This window comes from Acinonyx jubatus, chromosome A3 (assembly GCF_027475565.1).
Source record: "Acinonyx jubatus isolate Ajub_Pintada_27869175 chromosome A3, VMU_Ajub_asm_v1.0, whole genome shotgun sequence".
Classification (NCBI taxonomy): Eukaryota; Metazoa; Chordata; class Mammalia; order Carnivora; family Felidae; genus Acinonyx; species Acinonyx jubatus.
In genome coordinates, this window is record NC_069388.1 from 53,762,675 (window position 1) to 53,784,364 (window position 21,690).

Consider the following 21,690-nt stretch of genomic DNA (forward strand, 5'->3'; position numbering starts at 1 on the left):
GGTGACATACTGTAGCACCCTTAGAGCTTTACAAAGCACACTGATGTGCTGAAGGCGGAGAAGTCCTGCAGCAAAACAACCTGTCCATGTTGTCCAACCCAGCATTGCTCAAGCGTATTCGACTCAGAAAAGTATCTCCCATCTTTAGAACACATTTGGGGAAACACTAATATTAGGTCTGTAGGGAAGAAAAATGTTTCCTTTCTTCCCTTCCAGGTTCTCTGGCTACTAATTATTAAGCTGACATAATGCAGGTTAACAGGACAAAAATAAATGCATTTCATACATACAGGAGCCCCATAAACTATGAGACCCAAAGGCAGCCAGGCAATTGAGGTTTATATAACATCTTATGCTAAGGAAAGGGGTAGGGGGGTCTAGAGATACAAAGGGAAGAAAGGCCACTCACAGGAAGGCAGAGGAGATGTTTAGAAAACAAAGGTTGCCCTGTTAGGCAGATAAGTTTCTTAGAAAAAAAGGTGTCCCGTGGCAATAGCTCTCCTTCTAGTACAGGCCCCTTTTCCAGTGTAAATTTAGGCAGTTGAGGGGGTGATGAAGAGATTCTCCTGAATCTGCGGGGTTTTGATTGCCTTTAGCTCAAAATAATCCTTATGCCAAAGACAGATTTGGGGGTGGCAAAATCTGCTCCCCTCTACGGTCATTTTCAGAAGCTCAGATCTCAGTAAGAGCCTGAAGTAGAGGCAGGAAACTTACGTGCAGAGTCTTCTTCCATGGAAAACCAGGCAAGAAACTTTTGGTCTGAAGAGCTCCTCTCTTCCGTCATTTCAAAGTACCAAGTCACGCATACCTAACACGTTCCCGGATGAGGGGCTTTAGCAACTGGCACTGCATACATCTCCAAACTTTCCAGCTCCAACAGCAGATCAGGTCAACTGCCCTGTCCATAGATTGATGAAGATGCAAAACTAGAGCGATCACTCGTAATTCCGTAAAATGCCACATAGCTAGAAAAGGCGGAATTGCGAAGAGCTTGGAAAACAAATGCACGTGGATGGAAACTCCCCCTGGGAAGCCTCTTTCCCTTGTACCATGCCCCTGCATGGGGCAGGACTCTAACCTGCACCAGCAAAAAAAAAAAAAAAAAAAAAAAATCTGCATCATCAGATGGGATTCTAAAGTTGCCACCTTTCTTGTTGACCAAACCCAACTACTGCCTGGCCCTCTCCATTTCCAACACCTCTATACTAGTTCAGAGCTTCACTGTTTCTTACCTAGACATTTCTGATACACCTCCCCCCTTCCAGCCACCAGCTGGTCTTCCTCCTCCACGTCCTATCCACTTTCACCCACCTTGCACCCTCTTGCAGAATAATGTTCCCAACCATTGAAACATCAAGTCACTTCCTGGCTCAACAACTTCGGTGACACACCTCTAGCCAGGTATTTAAATTATTTACGATTTAAATACCTCTCAACTTCTTTTGCCTTGTTCTTGTTCTGCCTTGTTCTTACTTTTCCACGTTGATGTGTCTAAATCAGTCCACAGTATCGTGGCAAATACTTATTTGGTCTTTGTCCCCAGTTCCTGGCATAGAGGGCCATGAAACCCTTGGGATTTCCAGAGTGCTAAGAGCGAGGGGAGAGTTCCTTGTTATTCAGAGCAAGTCCGACTTGAGTTTGCGTTAATCAAGTGACTCGTGGAGGGAGGGTCTGCCAAAGAAATCTACCTTGTGATCAGACAATTGGAAACTTTAGGTCCACCCCCTGACCACTAGGGAGGGGACAAGGGCTGGACAGTTTCAGTCACAACCAATGATCTAATCAAGTGTGCCTTCGTAATGGAACCTCCATAAAACCCCCTAAACAACAGGGTTCAAGAATCCTCTGGCTTGAACAGGTGGAGGTGCTGGGAGGGTGGTATAACTAGAGAGGGTATGGAAGCTCTGTGCCTCTTCTCCCATTTTGGAAACACACCATGCATGTGGTGTCAGAAAATACCCTACAGACATTGCCATCTTTTAGACCCAGCTTAAATTCTAGCTCCCCTGTGAAGCCCTTCTGAATCACCGTAGAAAGAAACAACCTCTCTCTTTTCTAAATACCAGCAATACCTCACACTATCTGCTTTATGACTTTTTCCACTGTTTTATCATTTTTATTTACCTTCAGGTATTATCTCCTTTATAGTACTGTAACAGCCTAAAATAAGGGTATCCTTGCCTGGTTTTGTTGTCTATTCCCTACGGTTCCATATACATTTTTTTTTTTTAAGGGACAGGGGCACCTGAGTGGCTCAGTCGGTTAAGCATCCAACTTCAGCTCAGGTGATGATCTCACAGTTTGTGAGTTCGAACTCCGCATCAGGCTCTCTGCTATCAGCACAGGGCCTGCTTCAGATCCTTTGTCCCCTCCCCCGCCCCTGCCCTGCTCACACTTGCTCTCTCTCTCTCTCTCTCTCTCTCAAAAATAAATTTTAAAAATACATAAAAAGATAAAAAATAAATTTAAAAAGGAAGAAATCTTAGTGAGATTAAGATGTAAAAATATTTATGTTTCTCTCAATACCACTCTAAACTATAGGTGTGATTTTTCTTTTTCTTTTTAAGTTTATTTCGGAGAGAGAGAGAGAAAGAGAGAACGAGCACATGAGCTGGGGTGAGGGGTTGAGAGAGGTGGAGAGAGAAGCTTAAGCAGGCTCCATGCCTAGCACAGAGTCCAACGTGGGGCTCGATCCCATGACCCTGGGATCATAACGTGAGCTGAAATCAAGAGTTGGCTGCTCGGCCGACTGAGCCACCCAGGTGCCTCTGCATGCGACTATTCTAACAGACACACCAGCTATGTCTTTTGAAATCCTTACTGCCTTGCAGAATGAAACCTAATTTTACAGGACAAAACTGTATTCATTCTGACTGAAGATACTCACAAAGGACCAGCACAAATGAATCCCTGGATCCTCTCCCTCAGGACCCCACCCATGACCAGAAGAGCGGCTTCCACCTGCCTGGGACGAACACAGGGGGAAGGACTTCCCAGCAGCAGCAGTTGGACCGGCTAGAGGCCAGGTGGACAGACATGGGTATCTTACCTGAGCAAGTTTATTGGATGACAGTGCAGGGCTGTGCTAAGCCTGAGGACACCTTTCCCCACCTTCCTATTTCATCTGGGTTTTAACCAAGATTTCCCAGGATCCAGAGCATTAAAAACCACCTTCCTGGTATATTTCGGCTGTAAGCCACAGGCACATTAAAGTGCTGTGTGACAAGTGTGGAGCAAAGTGGGAGAGAAAACAACAGATAGGAAAAAGAGTGGCGCGCACCCCTTTCTAGCCGTGTTTGACAAAAGCACAGCTTTGGCAGGAAGCTAAAACACCGTCGCCTTTTAGACACGTGACAAACCCAGCTCCTCAATATATATTTTCCTGAGTGGTCCTTGATGTGAATTGCTTGTTCTGGTTAGAAAGAAAAAGCCCTCAGTTCACCTCAACAAAGATAGGGCATTCCAAATTCTGGTGTGGTTAGCTAAATCCCTGAAAGGTATTTTGTTCTCCTTTGAAAGCAGTTTTTGCAGTTGATCAGGGCAATTCTCGATAATAGCTGGTGGAAATTCCCATGTAATCCTCACAGACATGCTTTTCTCCTTTTGTTAATGTTCTGTCAATGGCGTTTAACAGGGGGAAATGAGAATTTTCCTGCGGCCCGATAAATGTCAATGGGTAAGGATTTTTTTTTTTTTTGCCTTCATTAACAGAAATGATTTTGCCTCATAAAAAAGTTCTTATTTTTTCCTAGAACCAAGATGACCCTCTAAAAACCTGCCATTTACATTTTTGTCATTTGTGTTCTGCTGCTCAAGCGTGTTCATGTTTTCCTTTAGAAGGCGACATCATTTTCAGCAATTCAATAGAAATCTGTTTTAAAGTAAGTTTTAATTTTTAAAGTAAGCTTTAAAAATTCAGACCAGAGAAAAGGCAATGATAAAGCCCTTATCATTTTTTGTAATAAGCTGTATCATCTTGCTTTGTAAGACACTGATTATACAGTGCAATTATACAAGAAAGGAATAATAATGGGATATATTTACATTTTTTTGCTTACTTTGTCTCATTTTAGAAAATGCCTTGAGCAAATTTTATATCATAAAAGGAATTGGTAAATAATTGACCCGACGAGTTACCATCACCCTGACATCTAACCAACATTGATTTTACTGTATTCGAATTATGCGGTTGACGGTCATCACGAATTTTGGTCTGATCGGCTGGAAGCAGTGAGTTTCTACTTTTCTATTTTTCTTGTACTTCACAAATCATGGTGACTGTCTTCACAGGCAGGTAACCAATGCAGTCAGGGAGGATCGCATGCTCAGAATGCCCCAAGAGGATAGACATTATATAGCAAACAGTGCCGTGATAAGTTGAGGAAAGGGACCATAGGGGAAAAGAAAAAGCTTTATATTTTAGTGCCATCGACATCCATGTGAACAAGGGGCCCCATATTTTCATTTTGCACCGGGTCCCACAAATTATGTCACCAGCCTGCTCTAAGCTCCCGCGTATGAAAATTCGTTCAAGTGATCACTCCCAACAGCCTATTTGCGGTAGAAAATGGGTTGACGTTCATCAGAAGAGAGTATTCGGTCCTTTAAAAGTTGAAGCTTTAGAATAACTAGGAGTCAGCACAGGAAGGGGAGTCCTGTGGGGGCAGGGGGCCCAAGTTCAGCCCAATTTCTGAATGCCTGCCAGCTCTGGATGCACAATTGCTATGTGGATGCACGAATGACTCAAACTCCCTATTCTTTCCTTCTCTGTGCACCCAAGAACTCACTGCCTTCCTGCAGAGGGCCCCCAGGGTTCCGGGCATGGCTAAAGGGTGTGCCCTGCGATCCCACAAGAGGCTGCCAGCTTTCAGGTCCCCAGGGGCATCCAACACGCTCTTTCTCAACCTGTTCCAGCTCCCTCTCTGTCCATGCCAGCTGCTCTTGAAGCTGCTTAGACAGGCCTCACTAGAGCACTACTGTTTCTGTTGAAAATCAAAGACATGTTAAGGAACAGATTTGTCGTTCCTGCTACCGAGGTTCAAAGGACATCACAAGAACTCCATGGGTCTCTACCTCTGACATTTGTTCTCCTCTGGGCTGCCTTTACTGTGGCCCCAGTCTTGTCAAAATCACCTGGGCCCTCTCTAGAATAATTGCATCAGAGTTTTAGGAGGGAGCTCCCCTGGGTGGGGGGGGGGGGGGGTGAGGTTCTGTACTTTAGCAAGCTCCCCTGGAAATTCTTGGGCACACTTAAAGTTTGGAAGCTTCTGCCCTAGCATCTCCCACCCACTCTGAAGGTCTTGACTGCCAGCTTTCCAGCGGGACCACCCTGGTCTGTCTTCCTTCCTCAGGTAGGAAGACAAGCTGAGCAGTGCCTGTCTGGGCTCGATCAACAGCTCTGAAACACCAGCAAGTTATCGACCTCTCTGCACTCCGGCAGGTTCGCCTAGAAAACGCAGACAGTCAAATCTTACCTGCCCAAAAGCCGGAGCCCGTCAGAGTTGTCGTCACTTCTACAGCGTATAGCTCAAGAAAGTCAAATGACTTCGTAACTGTAGCACATTTGATTCAACAATGCGTTAAGGAGAGCACAACATGGCATCGTAATGTCCCAGGACTTCTGAGAGATCGGCACTATGAGGCATCCAGTGTGCAGGAAGGTTGTGCTGTTTTCTATCTCACAGTGAAGGAGCCTTTCTGTTGTTAGGAGAAAATTAGATCAACGGGCTGAAGGTAGCAAGGGCTGAAGGAGAATTTGTTACGAGTGGCCTGGAAAATAGGAAAACCCAATGCACGTTCTTCCGTGTGGCAGGTGAAAGAATCTGCACATTGCACGCCCAGTCCTGAGCATGCTTTGAACCCCCCTTTTTATTTTATCAGTGCTCATTGTCTAAGGCTTTGATCTTATCAAGTCCTCAAGTCTTTCCACCAAGGAATATGAATTCCTTCATTTCCTTCTCCTCCCCAGGGATGGTTCTCGATGGTCTAGGCCCTTTACCTTGCCCTTTGCTGCTGTGGTTCCCCAAACTTTCATTTCCTTCCGTGATGTGAGCTGTTGTCTAGACTCTCCTGTCGGCCTTCTTTATGGCTGTTCCAAGCCCACAGGGAGACCTTAGAGAATGTGCTATATCCTTTCTTTTAAGATCAACAGGGATGGCCAGGAACTTAGACCAGCCTCAGCTCCTCACTTCCAGGCCTCAAGTCAGGCAGGGCTACCTGGCATGCAGAAGGACCTGAGAGCCCAGGCTTGGGGGCAGGCTGCTGGGGCTGGGACCTCAGCTCCAACACTTCCTGGCATTTCCTTCAGTGAATGAAGGGGTTAGGGCTTTAAATTCTTCCTTCTGAAAAGTGAGAACATTAAGAATAACCTCCTGCCCATGACTTCCGGTTGACCCAGATCTCACTGCGCAGGCTCCTGCTGAGCTTCGGAGGAGACGGGGCTAGTCTTGAGGCTGTGCTGGAGTTAAGGCACTTTGCCTTCAGGGCCTGGTGCATGGTAAGAGCTGTGTAATTGCTAGCTCTTACTTTCATAGGTTAAGCACCCAGCAAAATTGTCCAGGATATATAGCACATTTTAAATGCTTTTTTTAAAGTGTATTTATTTTTGTTTTAGTAGTCTCTACACCCCACAGGGGGTGCGAACTCATGACCCTGAGGTCAGGAGTCGCATGCTCTACCAACTGAGCCAGCCAGGCACCCCCATATATAACACATTTTAAAGAAACGTTATCTGTTTGTATGCATGTATTATCTATACTTAAATAATATTTGGGTGTCATTAATTAATATTAACTAATAGTATTAATATTAGTTATCATTAAATGTTTAAATTCATATTTGTTCCTCTAATTGAGAGTGACGAAATATAGAGTCTCTCTGAGTGGGATAAGAAAGGGGTGCTATGGAGAAGTGAGGAGGGGGCTGTTTTTATATAATTTCACATACACTAAGGTGTTTTGTTTTTTTTTTACTGTGTCTGACATCTTTCATTTCTTTTCTATTTTTTTTAAATCCTTTTTTCTCTCTTCTGAACCATTGTATACAAATTTGATCCTTTGTTAAATATATCCATTAAGTTTTTCATTTCAGTTATTGTCCCTTTTAGTTCAAGTATTTCTATTTGATTCTATTTTTTATGGTTTCTACATGTCTATTTACAATCTTCATCCTTGTCATTTAATTTCATGACCTTTCAAATATAGGTATTTTCCAATCCCTATGCAGTTCACTCCAACATCTGGATGTCCCTCGGCTCCATAATTATTGCCTGATTTTTTAACTTTCTGTTTTGAAATAATTATAGACCTAGAATTGCAAAGATAATACGAAAAATGCCTGTATCTCCTTCACTTAGCTTTCCCCAGTGTTAACACCTTGACTAATCATGGTACAAGTTTCAAATCTAAGAAACTTACGTCGGCATAATCCTGATATTGAATGGTCGACTTCATCTGGACTCCCCCGTTTTTGTCCTCCTCGCTTTTTCCGTTCCAGGATCCAAGGCATAATATTGGGCATATGCGATGCCAAAACATCTTGTTACCAGTGACACCTTGACCATGCGGCTAAGGTGGTGCGTGCCAGGTTTCCCCACTGTAAAACTACTATTTCTTTTTTCATACTCTTATTTACACGCGAATAGGTCCTGACCACACTGAAGGTGACGAGAGTTAAGATCCACATAATGGAGGGAGGAGTATCAAAGAATTTGTGAAGTATAGTAATTAATTACGATTAGCCACAGTTATTTAGAAATGTTTGGGGAGCCGTACTTAACAGCTATGCCAAATCCTGCTTCTCCTTAAAATTTGGTGCACTAATGTAGCATTCACTGGGGATCTTGCCTGCAAGCAATTATTACCGTGGGATTCTGGTAATTGATTTTCTATTTCTCGGAATCTTTCTGTATGTATTAGTTATTAATGATTTATTAGTTGCTGCTGGGGTATCGCTGTTTCAATGCCCTACAAAATACAAAATATCGATGCAAGAAGCTAAAGAAGACCTACTTAAGGGGCGCCTGGGTGGCTCAGCTGCTTCAGTGTCGGACTTCGGCTCAGGTCATGATCTCACAGTCCGTGAGTTTGAGTCCCGCATCGGGCTCTGTGCTGTCAGCTCAGAGCCTGGAGCCTGCTTCGGATTCTGTGTCTCCCTCGCTCTCTGCCCCTTCCCCGCTCATGCTCTGTCTCTCTCTGTCTCTAAAAAATGAATAAACATTAAAGAAGAAGAAGAAGAAGAAGAAGAAGAAGAAGAAGACCTACTTAAAAACAGAGATCTATTATGTCATAGGCTGGAGAACTCCATATTATCAAGATATAATTCTCACCAAGTTGATTTTTCCCCAAATTATCAAATCGATCTATATTGATCCCACGCTGGTCCCAATGAGCATCCCCAGCAGGGTTTTTTTTTTTTTTTTAAATAGAAATTGACAAGCTAATTCTAAAACTATATTGAAATACAAAATACTTGCAAGAGCTTTAGTAATCAAGACTGTGAAGGGGCGCCTGGGTGGCTCAGTCGGTTGAGCAGCCGACTTCGGCTCAGGTCACGATCTCGCGGTCCGTGAGTTCGAGCCCCGCGTCGGGCTCTGGGCTGATGGCTCAGAGCCTGGAGCCTGTTTCTGATTCTGTGTCTCCCTCTCTCTCTGCCCCTCCCCTGTTCATGCTCTGTCTCTCTCTGTCTCAAAAAGAAATAAACGTTAAAAAAAATTAAAAAAAAAAAAAAGACTGTGAAATATATGTATGGACAGACGCATAGGTCAATGTATCAAAATAGAGTTCAGAGGCTGAAATCGAGATTTGTAGAGAGATCAATACAGATAGAGGTACAGCTAATGGGTTTTAGACAACAGTGTAAGGCAATTGAATGAGGGAAAAGAGTTTTTTTCAAAAGTGATCCTGGAACAATGGACACCCCTATGGAAAAAATGATTACTCTGGCTGTAGAGTATAGCAAAGATCACAGGAGGTCAGGAGTAGATGAGGGAACACCAGCTAGGAAGCTCTTGTTTCCAGGAGAAATAATGGTGGCTTTGCTCTTAGTTAATCTAGTAACTTCACTTCTAGGAATTTACTTTATAGATATGGGAAAATTGACAATGACCTGAAAGCCTACCAATAACAGTCTAGTTAAATTACAGTTTGTTTTTGAATAGGATGACAGAAAACTGTTTAAAGAATAAAGAAACTCTTTGTGGAATGAGCACTAAGATAAATTCTTTAATTAAAAGAAACCAAGACGCATAGTAGAGTAATTGGATATTTTACACTGTGTCAAAGGACACGCAGGGACTGGGTAGCATGAGTTGCATGGGGGACAGTAACAGGTTGGCTAGGGGACTGGCAGGAAGGAGATTTTTCAGTGCATACTGTTCTATACGTTCTGATTTGGGGTTTTATATCTTTGTATTACCAATTAAAATATGTGCTAAAATTTAAATTATATCTAAGGGGCACCTGGGTGGCTCAGTTGATTGAGTACCAACTGAGTAATTATAGATTATTTGACTCTGGTCATGATCCCAGAGTTGTGAGATCAAGCCCCACATGGGGCTCTGTGCTGGGCATGAAGCCTACTTGGGATTCTCTCTCTCTCTCTCTCTCTATCCCCCCCCTTCTCTCTCTGTCTCCCCCTCTGCCCTTCCTTCTATCACTCTCTCTCTCTCTAAAAAATAAAAAAGTAAATAAAATAAAATAATATTTAGAAAACAGGAAATGATAGGACTAGGGTGATGGTCATGAAGATGGAGAGGAAAAAAGTCAACTGGGAATTAAAATCAATGGATATGGGGCACCTGGGTGGCTCAGTCAGTTAAGTGTCCAACTCTTGATTTTGGTTCAGATTGTGATGTCATGGTTGGTGGGTTCGACTCCCACGTGGGACTCTGCGCTGACAGTGCGGAGCCTGCTTGGGATTCTCTCTCTCTCCCTCTCTCTCTGGCCCTCGCCCCAGTCATGCTGTCTCTCTCTCAAAATAAATAAATAAACTTAAAAAATAAAAAATAAAATGAACAGGGAATCGTACACGAATTGAACACACGTGGCTGTATGGGGGAGGGGAAGGGGGGAAATAAAAAGTTACAGACAGGGAAGGAGGCAGACCATAAGAGACTCTTAAATACCGAGAACAAACTGAGGGTTGATGGGGGGTGGGGGAGAGGGGAAAGTGGGTGATGGGCATCGAGGAGGGCACCTGTTGGGATGAGCACTGGGTGTTGTATGACAACCAGTTTGACAATAAATTATATTTAATAATAATAATAATAAAAAGAACATGTGGCTGTAAGACAGCGTGGGGAAGCCTACTCGGTTTCTTGGCTTGTGCCACTTCCTGGTGAAATACGGAACACAGGTTTAGTGTGTAAGGCATGAGAAGGGGGCTGGCGGGGGGCACGAAAGGAAGGGAAAAAAAGCATGAAAATGGTTTTAAGTATGTTGAGTTTGCAAAATTCCAGAGGTGACGCTGAGTAGGCAGTCTAATGTTTGGATGGTTCTGGAGCTCAGAAGACAGGCCCCCGGCTGGAGAAGCAAAGCAAAGTTTCCATGTGAATAGATAAGAACTGACACCAGGGTGTGGATGCGCTGATCTATAGCCGGAGGGGGCACGGTCTCGGAGGTAAGGATTTTATCCTAGGAAAAAAAAAAGTAAGCATAATCAAAAACTGGCCTCAGCCATTTAACAAACACATAAGCAAAAATGCAGTTGCAGATGCCCGTAGAAAGCCTTGCTTTGTCCCTTCTAGTTCACGGTGTAAGAACTAAGATGACTTATTGCTGGAACGTACATTTACATCAAACTGAATGAAGTTAAGTGGCTGGAGGAGCGACAAAGAATAAAACAGCTAAACGTTGAGAACATTTTACCAAACGTTTGAGGCTCGGATGGCAATACTTCTCCATCAGTAGCTTTCTGCTAATGAGTGAGGCGATGGTAGGCCCTTATTATTTGCATATAAAGGAGCAAACGTCTTCCTGTTCTCTGTATCAGGAAGCTGTGCGCGCACCGCGGTGCCATGTGGCCTGCTGACTTCAAGGGACATTGAAGAAGAAGGGACTCAGGTACCCAAATAACCTCAACTTGGCCACGGTCGAAGAGACAAATACAGCTGCACAGTGCAGCTCTAACAAGCTGCGGAGAGCAAGGCCCGGGGGTGGGCGGAGGGGAGAGGTGCACACAGTGTGCTGCATGTAGATAAGATCATAGGGAATTTCTCAACGCCCCCGCCTGTGTCCCACCCGCTCCTGACCGCCTGATTTCACCAGCGGCCCCAGGCCCATACTTCTTGGCCATGTGGTTCCCAAGACCGCCTCCACCCTGGCAGCAGGAGAGGGGCTTCTACCTCCAGGGGCGGTACCCGGCTTCCCGTCCCGTGCCAAAACAATCGCGGAGTGTGATGATGTCACTTGGGACGGCATCGCAGGACACCACATGCAGACAGAGAGCTGTGGCTGTCGTGTGTGAATACAGCTTTGTCTACAGAGGAGGTGGCCAGCCGGGCAGGCATCTGTTGACTCTTGCTTTCAATGTCTAGAACGGAAACTAAGAGAGAAGGCAAGACAAGTGGGGCCGGTCAGAGGCAGTTCCTCTCTGCATGTACCCTTGCCCTGTTTGTCTGCTCTCACCGCAGACGTCCCTTCCTCTTGGAAAGGATTCTCCATGGTGCTTTGCAGGGAAAAAGGTCTGCTCCGTGGTTCCCAAGCATCTACATGTTGCTTTGTTGGAAGGGCTGGGCCCAAGTTTGTCCTCAAGAGAGAAGGCGGTGGCATCCAAGAGGGTGCCCGGTGCATGCGTTTCCCTCACACATACCACCTGGTTCATGAAGAAATGCATTGTTTAGGCAACATCATCACTGACAAGAAAGCCCACCAACATCTATGAATGGTTTGACTTTGCTTGCGGGGGGGGGGGGGGGGGCGAGGATTGAGAAATAAACCTCATTCAACATCACTAATGTGCTCATCTGATCCAGAACATTCATAGTAATTTCAGACTCCCAATTGAATCATCATTTGCTCTTTTCTGCAACATTTTAACCACTTTTTTTTTTTGTTTTTTTTTTTAAAGCTCAGGGCGCCTGGGTGGCTCAGTCTGTTGAGCATCTGACTTCAGTTCAGGTCATGATCTCACGGTTCCTGGGTTCGAGCCCCATGTCAGGCTCTGTGCTCAGAGCCTGGAGCCTGCTGAGGATTCTGTGTCTCCCTCTCTCTCTGCCCCTCCCCTGCTCATGCTCTGTCTCTCTTTGTCTCTCAAAAATAAATAAACATGAAAAAAATTTTTTAATAAAAAAAAAAGCTCGACTCTTCGGATAAAAGTCATTTTGCTAGATAGAGGAAAAAATTATAAAATTTTATCTCTCCTCCATGGTATTGCCATAAGTTTAAACGAAGATGCCAAGAGGGGCACCTGGGTGACTCTGTCAATTAAGTGTCCGACTCTTGATCTCCGCCCAGGTCATGATCTCACAATTGGTGAGCTCCAGCCCCGCTCAGGGCTCGGCCCTGATGGCGGGAAGCCTGCTTGGGACTCTGCCTCTCCTTCTCTCTGCTTGTGCTCTATCTCTCTCTCTCAAAATAAATAAACTTAAAAAAAAAAAAAAGATGCCAAGATACAAAAGACTTGAGAACTATTTGAGTTGCTACTCTGCCTATTTCTCTTTAACGGGTGTAGTAACACTGCTTGAATTTAACATTCCCTCGTGGTTTAGAAAGCCCCGATAAAATGTGTGTGTACCTTCCTTAGATGACCAGGAGATGGCGCCCACGTCAACGCGGGGAATCGGCCTCCTGGCTGAAGACTGCTGTGAGTCTGCCAGAAACCCAACTGAAGCATGAAAAAAAAGGAGGGAGAAACATACTCCGAGTGTTTCATGAGATGGGGGGAGTTCAGGACAACAGTCTCAGGATGCCCTCAACATGTGATTAGTTCCTACCTGGGGAGACCGCAGGAATAACAAGAAACGCAAAATAGGAAGAGGCAGAGAGCCAAGGAAAGGGAATGGTTGTATCATGTCAAGTGCATTCTGATGCAGGGGCAGTGCTATCCGGTGATTCACATAGACGATCCTCACCCTCCTGGTCAGGCTATGAAGCAGACACTGGGCGTCCCAAGACAGAGCTCCGTGAGGTCACCTGGGCGGCTCAAATGCTCATCGCGCAGAAGCAGTCACCAAGGCAGGATTCCGACTCCGTTCTGTCTGGTGCCACCGTCCATTCGCTGAAAGACATGCGTGTTTCTTCCAGGATGAAGGCGGAGAGGGGCCTATCAAGAATGTTCTCAGGTGCTCAATAAAAGAAGCTTTAAAAGAGATCATAAAAAAATTAATATAATTAATATAATACAATATTATATAAAGTATAATATAATATTATATATTATAATACTATATATACTATATATATACATATATACTATATATATACCATATATACTATATATATACTATACTATATACTATATATACTATATATATACTATACTATATACTATATATATACTATATAATAGTATAATATATATTATTACTATATATTACCATACTATATAATAGTATATTATAATATACTATATAATATATAGTATATACTATATATAGTATATTATATATAGTATATAATATATAGTATATTATAATATAGTATAATATAATTAAATAATATAATTAGTATAATCAGACTAAAAAATTAGTCTGACATTTAAGTAGTGTCTCACCTCAGACATACTAAAAATAAAATGTCCCAACTCATGAGGAGTTACTGTCTCATTTAGCAGTGAAAACTTACATAGAAGAGGAAGTGTAATATGTGTGGCTAAAAGAGCACAACTGAGATGCTAAGCGAAGTGAGAATCTTCAATGTCCCCAGCAAGCAGTGTCTTGCTGATCAAGCACTAGCTTCAGTGACTTTCCTAGCAGCTGAGGAGAAAAGACTGCCACCTTATAAAATGCAAGGGGGGCTCTGTGGTCCCAGCTGCAGCCCTCCCATTGCTCTCAAGGGGGCTCCATTTAGTTGGATGTCTTGAATCGCCAGAGGCTTCTGAACGCATCTGAGATGAGGTGTATTTCTCTACTGGTCAACTACACCCATATGTATCCATATTGTTTAGAAGTTATAACAAACAATAGGTACCAAGTGTCTACTCCCTGCCCAGCTCTGCTCAAGGCACTTCCTCAGGACCCCCTTCCCATGCTGACCACACAGGAACAGAAGACTTCTGGGTCACGCCATCTTGGATCCCTGAAGCCAGGCTTCCCAGCTGGGTGCTGGGTTACCCGACCTCCAGGGGCACACCTTCTCATGTGTCAACTGTGATTGCATCTGGCTCATTTGTGGGCGTGATGACTGAATGAGCTAAGATTTCAAGGGCAGAGTTTACAGGTCTGTGCTTCCAACAGCTTTAAGTGACATAGAATAACCTGGAAGCAAGTCATGTCACGGTAAAGGAAAATTTCTTACCTGATGGTACACTTATAGTATGTAATTCTGTCCCTGTTTTCCATCATGCTTTTCAAAGTGTCTTGGTAGGGCCTCATCATGTATCAGTGAAGTAGGAAGGGCAGAAACGATTTCAGCCCTGTTTCAAAGTCACGAAACTTGAGTCACAGGGCTAGTGCTTGGCCACTGAATGGCTAAGCTCCAAACTCTTCAGATGGATGGAGAAGAGAACGTGGACCAACAGATACTTCGGAGTTAGAAAGGAACTGGTGTTGGGTGGGATGTGATGATGAGGGGAGGTTTCCAGCCTGCACACCCGTGTGGATGGTGAGGTGGGAAATCAATGATGCAGCCTGAGGCACATCCCACCACCAAGAATGGCATGTGACTAGATGGCTCTTCTTCCCTAAGTATTCAGCCACAGAGGAAATTCTAACAATGTCCTCTGGCTCTCATAAATTTTGTTTTAGGTGATTTCTACATCCCAAGGACTCTTTTTTATTATTATTGAGAACGTTTTTTAAGCTTATTTGTTTTAAGAGAAAGAGAGTGACGGGGGGAGAGGCAGAGAGAGAGGGAGAGAGAGAGAATCCCAAGCAGGCTCCACACCATCAGTGCGGAGCCCGATGTGGGGCTCGAACTCATGAACCACGAGATTATGACCTGAGCCAAAATCAAGAGTCAGATGCTTAACTGACAGAGACACTCAGGTGCCTGGAAAGGACTCTTTTTACTTACTTTCTTTCTGCCATGGAGGCTGAGAAGTTTCTTGACAGAAACCCTTCCGAGGCTTGGCGGCCGCATATGCTGGGGAGGACATTTAGCAACACCCAGCCCGCTCTGACAAATGTCTTCCCTGGTCCCGAGGCAGGGATGCAGTTGCAAGAGAATCAAAGCAAACAAACCAAAAGCAACAGTGACACAGCAGAGCTCCAGAAGTGAAGGCACACGCTACTTGGCTCTGCTGGCTGTTCCTACTCCCAACCCGGGGTTTCCAGGTGTGCATTAAGACATGACTGCTCCTCCACCTCAGTTCTCATCACGCTGTGGAAGCGTGTCATTGGAACAATCTCCACGGGGCCAAGCCAGGACAATTACCTGGACCCTTGCCAGCCTGCTGACACGTGGCCAACTTCAAAGACTGCCCCTTCTGCTCTCTTCCAGCTGAAGCTAGAGCCCTGACATCTGGATTAGTTTATTGATCAACTTATCCATTCATTCAATAATCAAATATTAACTGAGGCCATCGGGGCCAAGGTGCAGTAGACCCTGCATTAACTGCTACTCAAGGAGAAGGGAGAATGTCATCAGAACTAGACTTGATCATTGCATGAAAGTGACATTGACTAGCATGAAAACAGGAAGAGCTTGAGAATCGTTCCACTCATTCAGTCTACATAATTAAGCGTTATTATACTGGAAAGCACAGCATATCCTAGGGGTCATTGTTGAGGGTCATTACCAGCTCATTAGATCAATAGGCAAACCTCTGCATTGGCTCATTTTCTGTTAAGCTTATTTCCTAGGATGACATTATCGTTAATGTTGTTTTAAATCAGAATATATAGGGGCGGCTGGGTGGCTCGGATGGTTAAGCCCCCGACGTCAGCTCAGGTCAGGAACTGGCAGTCTGTGAGTTTGAGCCCCGCGTCAGGCTCTGTGCTGACAGCCTTCTGCCTACCCCTGGCCAGTGACAAGATGGCACTATAGTCCCTGGGCTCACCAAGCGTCGCCCAATCCCCTCAAAACCCTAGAGTCTCTCCAGCTTAGAGCCCCCTCAAGATGGGCTACTCTGGGCATGTCGAGTTTCTCTACAGGGAAGCACAAAACTGCCAAGAGCCCCCTCTGTCTCCTGTCATCGGACGCAGTTTCCTCTTCATCCTTCAGAAGCTTTCCAGATGAATTGACCTGGAAGCTTCCTCCAGATTTGGTCAGGCCCATGGTTTTAATAATGAAACCACTTCCATTGCTAGAAATGTCCTCGGTCCCTCCCCCAGGCTGGCTGACCATCTCCTAGATGCTCATTGTCTACTGTATTAGTCAGGGGTCTCCCAAGAAACAGAGTCTACAGGAAACATAGAAAAAGAGATTCATTTTAAGGAAAGTGGCTCATGCAATTGCAGGGACTGGCGAGTCTGATATCTGGAGAGCAAGCCAGCAGGCTAGAAACATGCTAGAAACATACTCAGTATTTCTGTTACAGTCTGGGGGCAGAATTCCCTCTCCAAAACACTCCTCAGTTTTTGCCCTCAAGGCCTTCCCTGATTACATGAGCCCCCCCCCCCCCCGCCGTTATAGAGGGTAATCTGCTTTACTCAAAGTCAACTGATTGTCGATGTTAACCACATCTGCAAAACACCTCCACAGCAAGACCTAGATCAGTGTTTGACCAAACAACGGGACCCCACCGCCTCGGCAAGCTACACATAAAATTAGCCATCGCTCCTGTTTTGGACTGAATGTATCCACCTCCCAAATTCATGTGGGAGGTAACAGTATTAGGAGGCGGGGACTTTGAGAGGTGATTATGTCATGAGGGGGAGCCCCCACGAATAGGATTAGTGTTCTCCTAAGAAGAGACCCAAGAGAAATGCTTTCTCTCCCAGCTGTGGGAACCTGTCAGCAATCGGGCGGCGGGTCTCCCCGGACACTGGATCAGCCAGCTCCCCGATCTCGGACCATGCAGCCTCCAGGACTGTGACCCACGACGAACCAGTGCTCGTTGGTTAAGCTCTCAGACTGTGGTGTTCTTATTACAGCAGCCGAGCAGACAGATAATCCCCAAACCCAACAGGCTGAGCGAAGCTAGGAGCGTGGCCATGGTGTTCCCGTGAGGAGTTAGAAGTGCCTTATTCTCTCCTCCGAAGCTTCTCTTCTGCGACTGACTTGGGGAGAGAAACAAGGAAATTTTACTGAATAAATGTGTTTGAATGAATACACAAACGATTGCGGGGTTACCCAGCTCACTTCTCCTTCCGGCTCTGCCTGAAGGGCCAGTGTTAGTGTCCCAGGGCCCAGTCATGCTCTTGAGGAACCCACGTCTATTATACAATTTAATTATGCAAATCAATAGAAAAGGATGCCACCCCCTGGGAGTAACATACACATACTTGGACCCCAGTGAGGCGCTCTGAACCCCACAGGGCTCATAGGGCCCTCTGCGGGGTAGACCTGCAGTTGAGGGGAGTCTCGGATTGCAGAGTGACCAGAGCTGAGTGGCCTTTCTCGGATCTGTGGATTTCTTGGAGTGTTGGTTCTTTCATGCAAAGATATGCATATGGCCAAACCTGCTTTCCAGGGTGTATCAGCCTGGAGCCACTCAGGACACAGGACCGACCACATGGTACTTAAAACTGGGGATGTGTAACTGTAAGGATTGTTTTTTTTTTTTTTTAATTTTTTTTTTTTTTAACGTTTATTTATTTTTGAGACAGAGAGAGACAGAGCATGACCAGGGGAGGAGCAGAGAGAGAGAGAGACACAGAATCTGAAACAGGCTCCAGGCTCTGAGCTGCCAGCACAGAGCCCAACACGGGGCTCGAACTTACAGACTATGAGATCATGACCTGAGCCGAAGTCGGACACTTAACCGACCAAGCCACCCAGGCGCCCCTGTAGGGATTGTTAAGCTATGATTTTGGAAAGTAAATATAAGGTGTAGAAAATTTTCTCATTGGTTCCCCAGGGCTGTAGGAGAGTGCCCAAGGAAGGACGAACTTGGAATGGGGGTCCCCACCCCAGGTGGGGTACGAACCTCCATGGGGAAGGTATGGACGGCAGGGCAGTTGACAGGGTTGCCCAGGTAGGAGTTGGTCCACAGTTCCTGGGCAAGCAGGGAATCACAGCCTATGGGCAGAGTCACAGGCTTGCAGGCATGAAGGTGCTGCTGTGGGTGGGGGGTCAGAGCCCCCAGCATCGTGTTGCAGGAGCTACAAGGAAGGGATCAGCAGGCCAGGTGGGGCTGCAAGGTGGCATTCTGGGCATGTGGACAGCACACAGCGTCACCGATGTTCCTGCAGGCTTGTCCCTGACCATGAGCGCAGCCACTGGGGCCAGTAAGAGAAGTCCCTTCCTCTGGGCTGTCCCTCCAGAGTCCATAGGGAGAAAACTGATGTCATGCTTAGCACAAGGAGAGATGCTTAATGGGATTCTTCCCACGGCCCCAGGGTAGGCACCAAAGGGGTGAATTTGGAGCTGAGAGGCAAGCCATTGATCACTAGCACCCGGAACGGCAGGAGGTGGAGGCGATCAGGAGGGCCAAGCCCTCGGACTGACCTGCGGTTCCCACGGTGTGATACCCCCCCCCCCCCCCCCCCCCGTCCCCTCCTTCCCCCTGGGGGCTGCGGCGGCTTCCCTCGGTGCCTCTCCATTTCCTTAACCCAGATGCTCCCTTACCAAACCTAAACCTCACTAGTTATGGTAAATGCCTCTGGGCCGGTTTTTTGGAAGTCTGAAGAACGCCTCCCGGAGACGAATGTGCGGCCAGGAGAGGGAGAGGCGGGAACACGTGGCCATCCCACAGGTCACACTGCTGCTTTCAGCCCAACAGACCTCCCCTTGCCCTTGCCCGCCCTGACAAGCTGTCTCGTGTTTTTAATGCCAGCCTGCAGCGATGTGCACAGAGCAAGGGACGAGAAGAGCTAATAGCTTTTGCCCTTACCTTTCTCGTCTCCACTCCTTAGTTAGGGCTGCTGGAAAGAAGAAACGCAAGCTAGGGGCCTTCAACAACGGGAATGCATCATCTCCCTGTTGGAGAAGCTGGAAGTCTGAGATCACGGTGTAGGGGGGGCTGGTTCCTCCTGAGGCTGGGAGGGAGAATCTGTACCTGCCTGTGCCCCAGCTCCTGCTGGTTTGCTGGGAAGCTTTTGGCGTGCCTTGGCTGGTAGATATCACCCTGATCTCTGCCTTCACACTCACGTGGTGTCCTCCCATGTGCCTGACTGAGTCCAAAGTTCTTTTTATAAAGGAAACCAGTCACGTTGGATTAAGGGCCCCGCCTACTCCAGGATGACCTCATCGAAACTGAACTAGAACTTCCCTTTGCTTCTGGCAGGCAGTTGGGGTAAGTGAACATGACTTTATCTCTCTGGGATTAAGTTGATTCGAATCTGGGGTTCTCTAAAGCTCGGATCTAGTTCAGGATCATGGTGTTTCCCAGGGTGTAAACGTTCAAGGGTGTCGCACGGAGCCCCGGGAGTGTGTATTTGGCTTCCCCCCTGGGTGGATCCTGAGCTGACTCTCATCTTCCCTGTGTTCAGACACACCCACCGGCTCCACGTGGTTCCCAGCCGCCCCTGGGAGTGGGCAGACAGGTGTGTTGAGGGGAGAAAGCAGAGCCCAATGGCAATCTCGCATTTCTGTCCGTGTCTTTCACCTGGAGTAGTGGCTTCTCAAGTTCTTGCTGCCTGGTAGTTAAGCATTGCTTTCCTTTTTTTATTTTCTTATTTTTTAGATTTATTATTTTTTATTTTTAATATAATTTATTGTCAAATTGGCTAACATACAGTGTATACAGTGTGCTCCTGGTTTGGGGGGTAGATTCCCATGGTTCATCACTTACATGCAACACCCAGTGCTCATCCCAGCAAGTGCCCTCCTCAATGCCCAAGTATTGCTTTCAAACTTTTCTATTTCTAGAATCAGAGGGTTCTAGTGGGTGGGTTGTCTGTAACAACTGCCCAAAGTGGAATTTTCCAAAAATTTGCAATTTAGAGTGCTATTTCCAAAGTCACATAGAGAGAAGCATCGATTTTTTTTTTTTTTTACAAAACCTACCCAATTTTTAAGATGTTCCATTTAGGGGCGACTGGGTGGCTCAGTCGGTTGGGCGTCCAACTTCAGCTCACGTCACGATCTCGCGGTCTGTGAGTTCGAGCCCCAAGTCGGGCTCTGGGCTGATGGCTCAGAGCCCGGAGCCTGCTTCCGATTCTGTGTCTCCCTCTCTCTCTGCCCCTCCCCCATTCATGCTCTGTCTCTCTCTGTCTCAAAAATAAATAAAACGTTAAAAAAAAAAAAAAAAAAAAAAAGATGTTCCATTTAAATAGAACAGAGCATTTTTGGGGCCGCCTGGGTGGCTCAGTCGGTAAAGGGTCCCACTTCGGCTCAGGTCATGATCTTGCCGTTCGCAAGTTCAAACCCCGCGTCAGGCTCTGTGTTGACAGCTCAGAGCCTGTACCCTTCTATGGGTACTGTGTCTCCCTCTATCTCTGCCCTTCCCCCACTTATACTCTGTCTTTCTCCCTCTCAAAAATAAATGAAAACATTTAAAAATTTTAAATAAAAAAGAGCATTTTTTGACAAGAAAAGTGAAGGTTTGGGGAGCCTGGGTGGCTTAGTTGGTTAAGCGTTTGACTTCACCTCGGGTCATGATCTCACGGTTCATGGGTTCGAGCCCCGCATCGAGCTCTGTGCTGACAGCTCGGAGCCTGGAACCTGCTTCGGATTCTGTGTCTCCCCCCTCTCTCTGCCCCTCCCCTGTTTGCATGCTCTTTCTCTCTCTCAAAAATAAATAAACATTTTTTAAAAATTAAAAAAAAAAAGAAAAGTGCAGGTTTCATCAAATCTCAAGAATAGAATAGAATGCTATTTGCTTGTGAGTTGGTACTATTTTTGTAAATTCCAGGGTCGTTAAGATACAGTGTTATAATAGTTTCAGGTATAGGATATAGTGATTGAACAGCTGCATACATTATTCAGTGCTCATCAAGATAAGGGCAGTCTTAATCCCCATCACTGATTTCACCCACCCCACCACCACTCCACAACCCCTCTGGTGACCATCTGGTTGTTCTCTAGAGTTAAGAGTCTGTTTTTTGGTTTGCCTTTTTTCCCTTTGTTCATTTGTTGCGAGCTGATACCATTCAACTAATTCTAGGTAAACATATTATCTATCATCCAAGCTGCTATTTATCTGAGAGCGAATGGGGCTTTAATTACACAGGATACCAGGACAACAGGGGTAAACTACGATCTCCCTGGGTAAAAATGGAATGTGTGGTCACCCTACTGGCAGCCACCGATTTTAAAGAATTACAGCAAAACTTCAGCTGAAGAATCAAAAACTCTAAATGTGATTTGCTTTGAGATCTATCCTGTCTATCAATGATTCACAAGCAATTTAGGAGGAAAGAGCTACTGATTTCTCTTCCTCTTTATATGAAACATGTACTTCTAGTGGGAAAAAAATGTTAGGAAAAACCATTCTGCACTGTCAGATGCCATACAATGGTAAAATTTTAAAGAAACTTCAAACGGTTTA

General features: G+C 45.6%; 1 long non-coding RNA gene across 3 annotated transcripts; it reads right to left on the reverse strand.

The window, feature by feature from the left end:
* Positions 1–9,213: 9,213 nt before the first annotated feature.
* Positions 9,214–19,426, reverse strand: LOC113602437 (uncharacterized). Of its 3 annotated transcripts, none has more exons than XR_008289239.1 (4): positions 19,258–19,426; positions 19,093–19,178; positions 12,733–13,296; positions 9,214–11,541 (listed from the first exon to the last, which is right to left on the reverse strand). It is a non-coding gene; the product is annotated as an uncharacterized LOC113602437 (long non-coding RNA). The 3 variants fall into 3 exon arrangements; XR_008289240.1 differs by having other exon boundaries at positions 9,214–10,631; positions 11,342–11,541; positions 19,093–19,424; XR_008289238.1 differs by having other exon boundaries at positions 19,093–19,424.
* Positions 19,427–21,690: the final 2,264 nt, after the last annotated feature.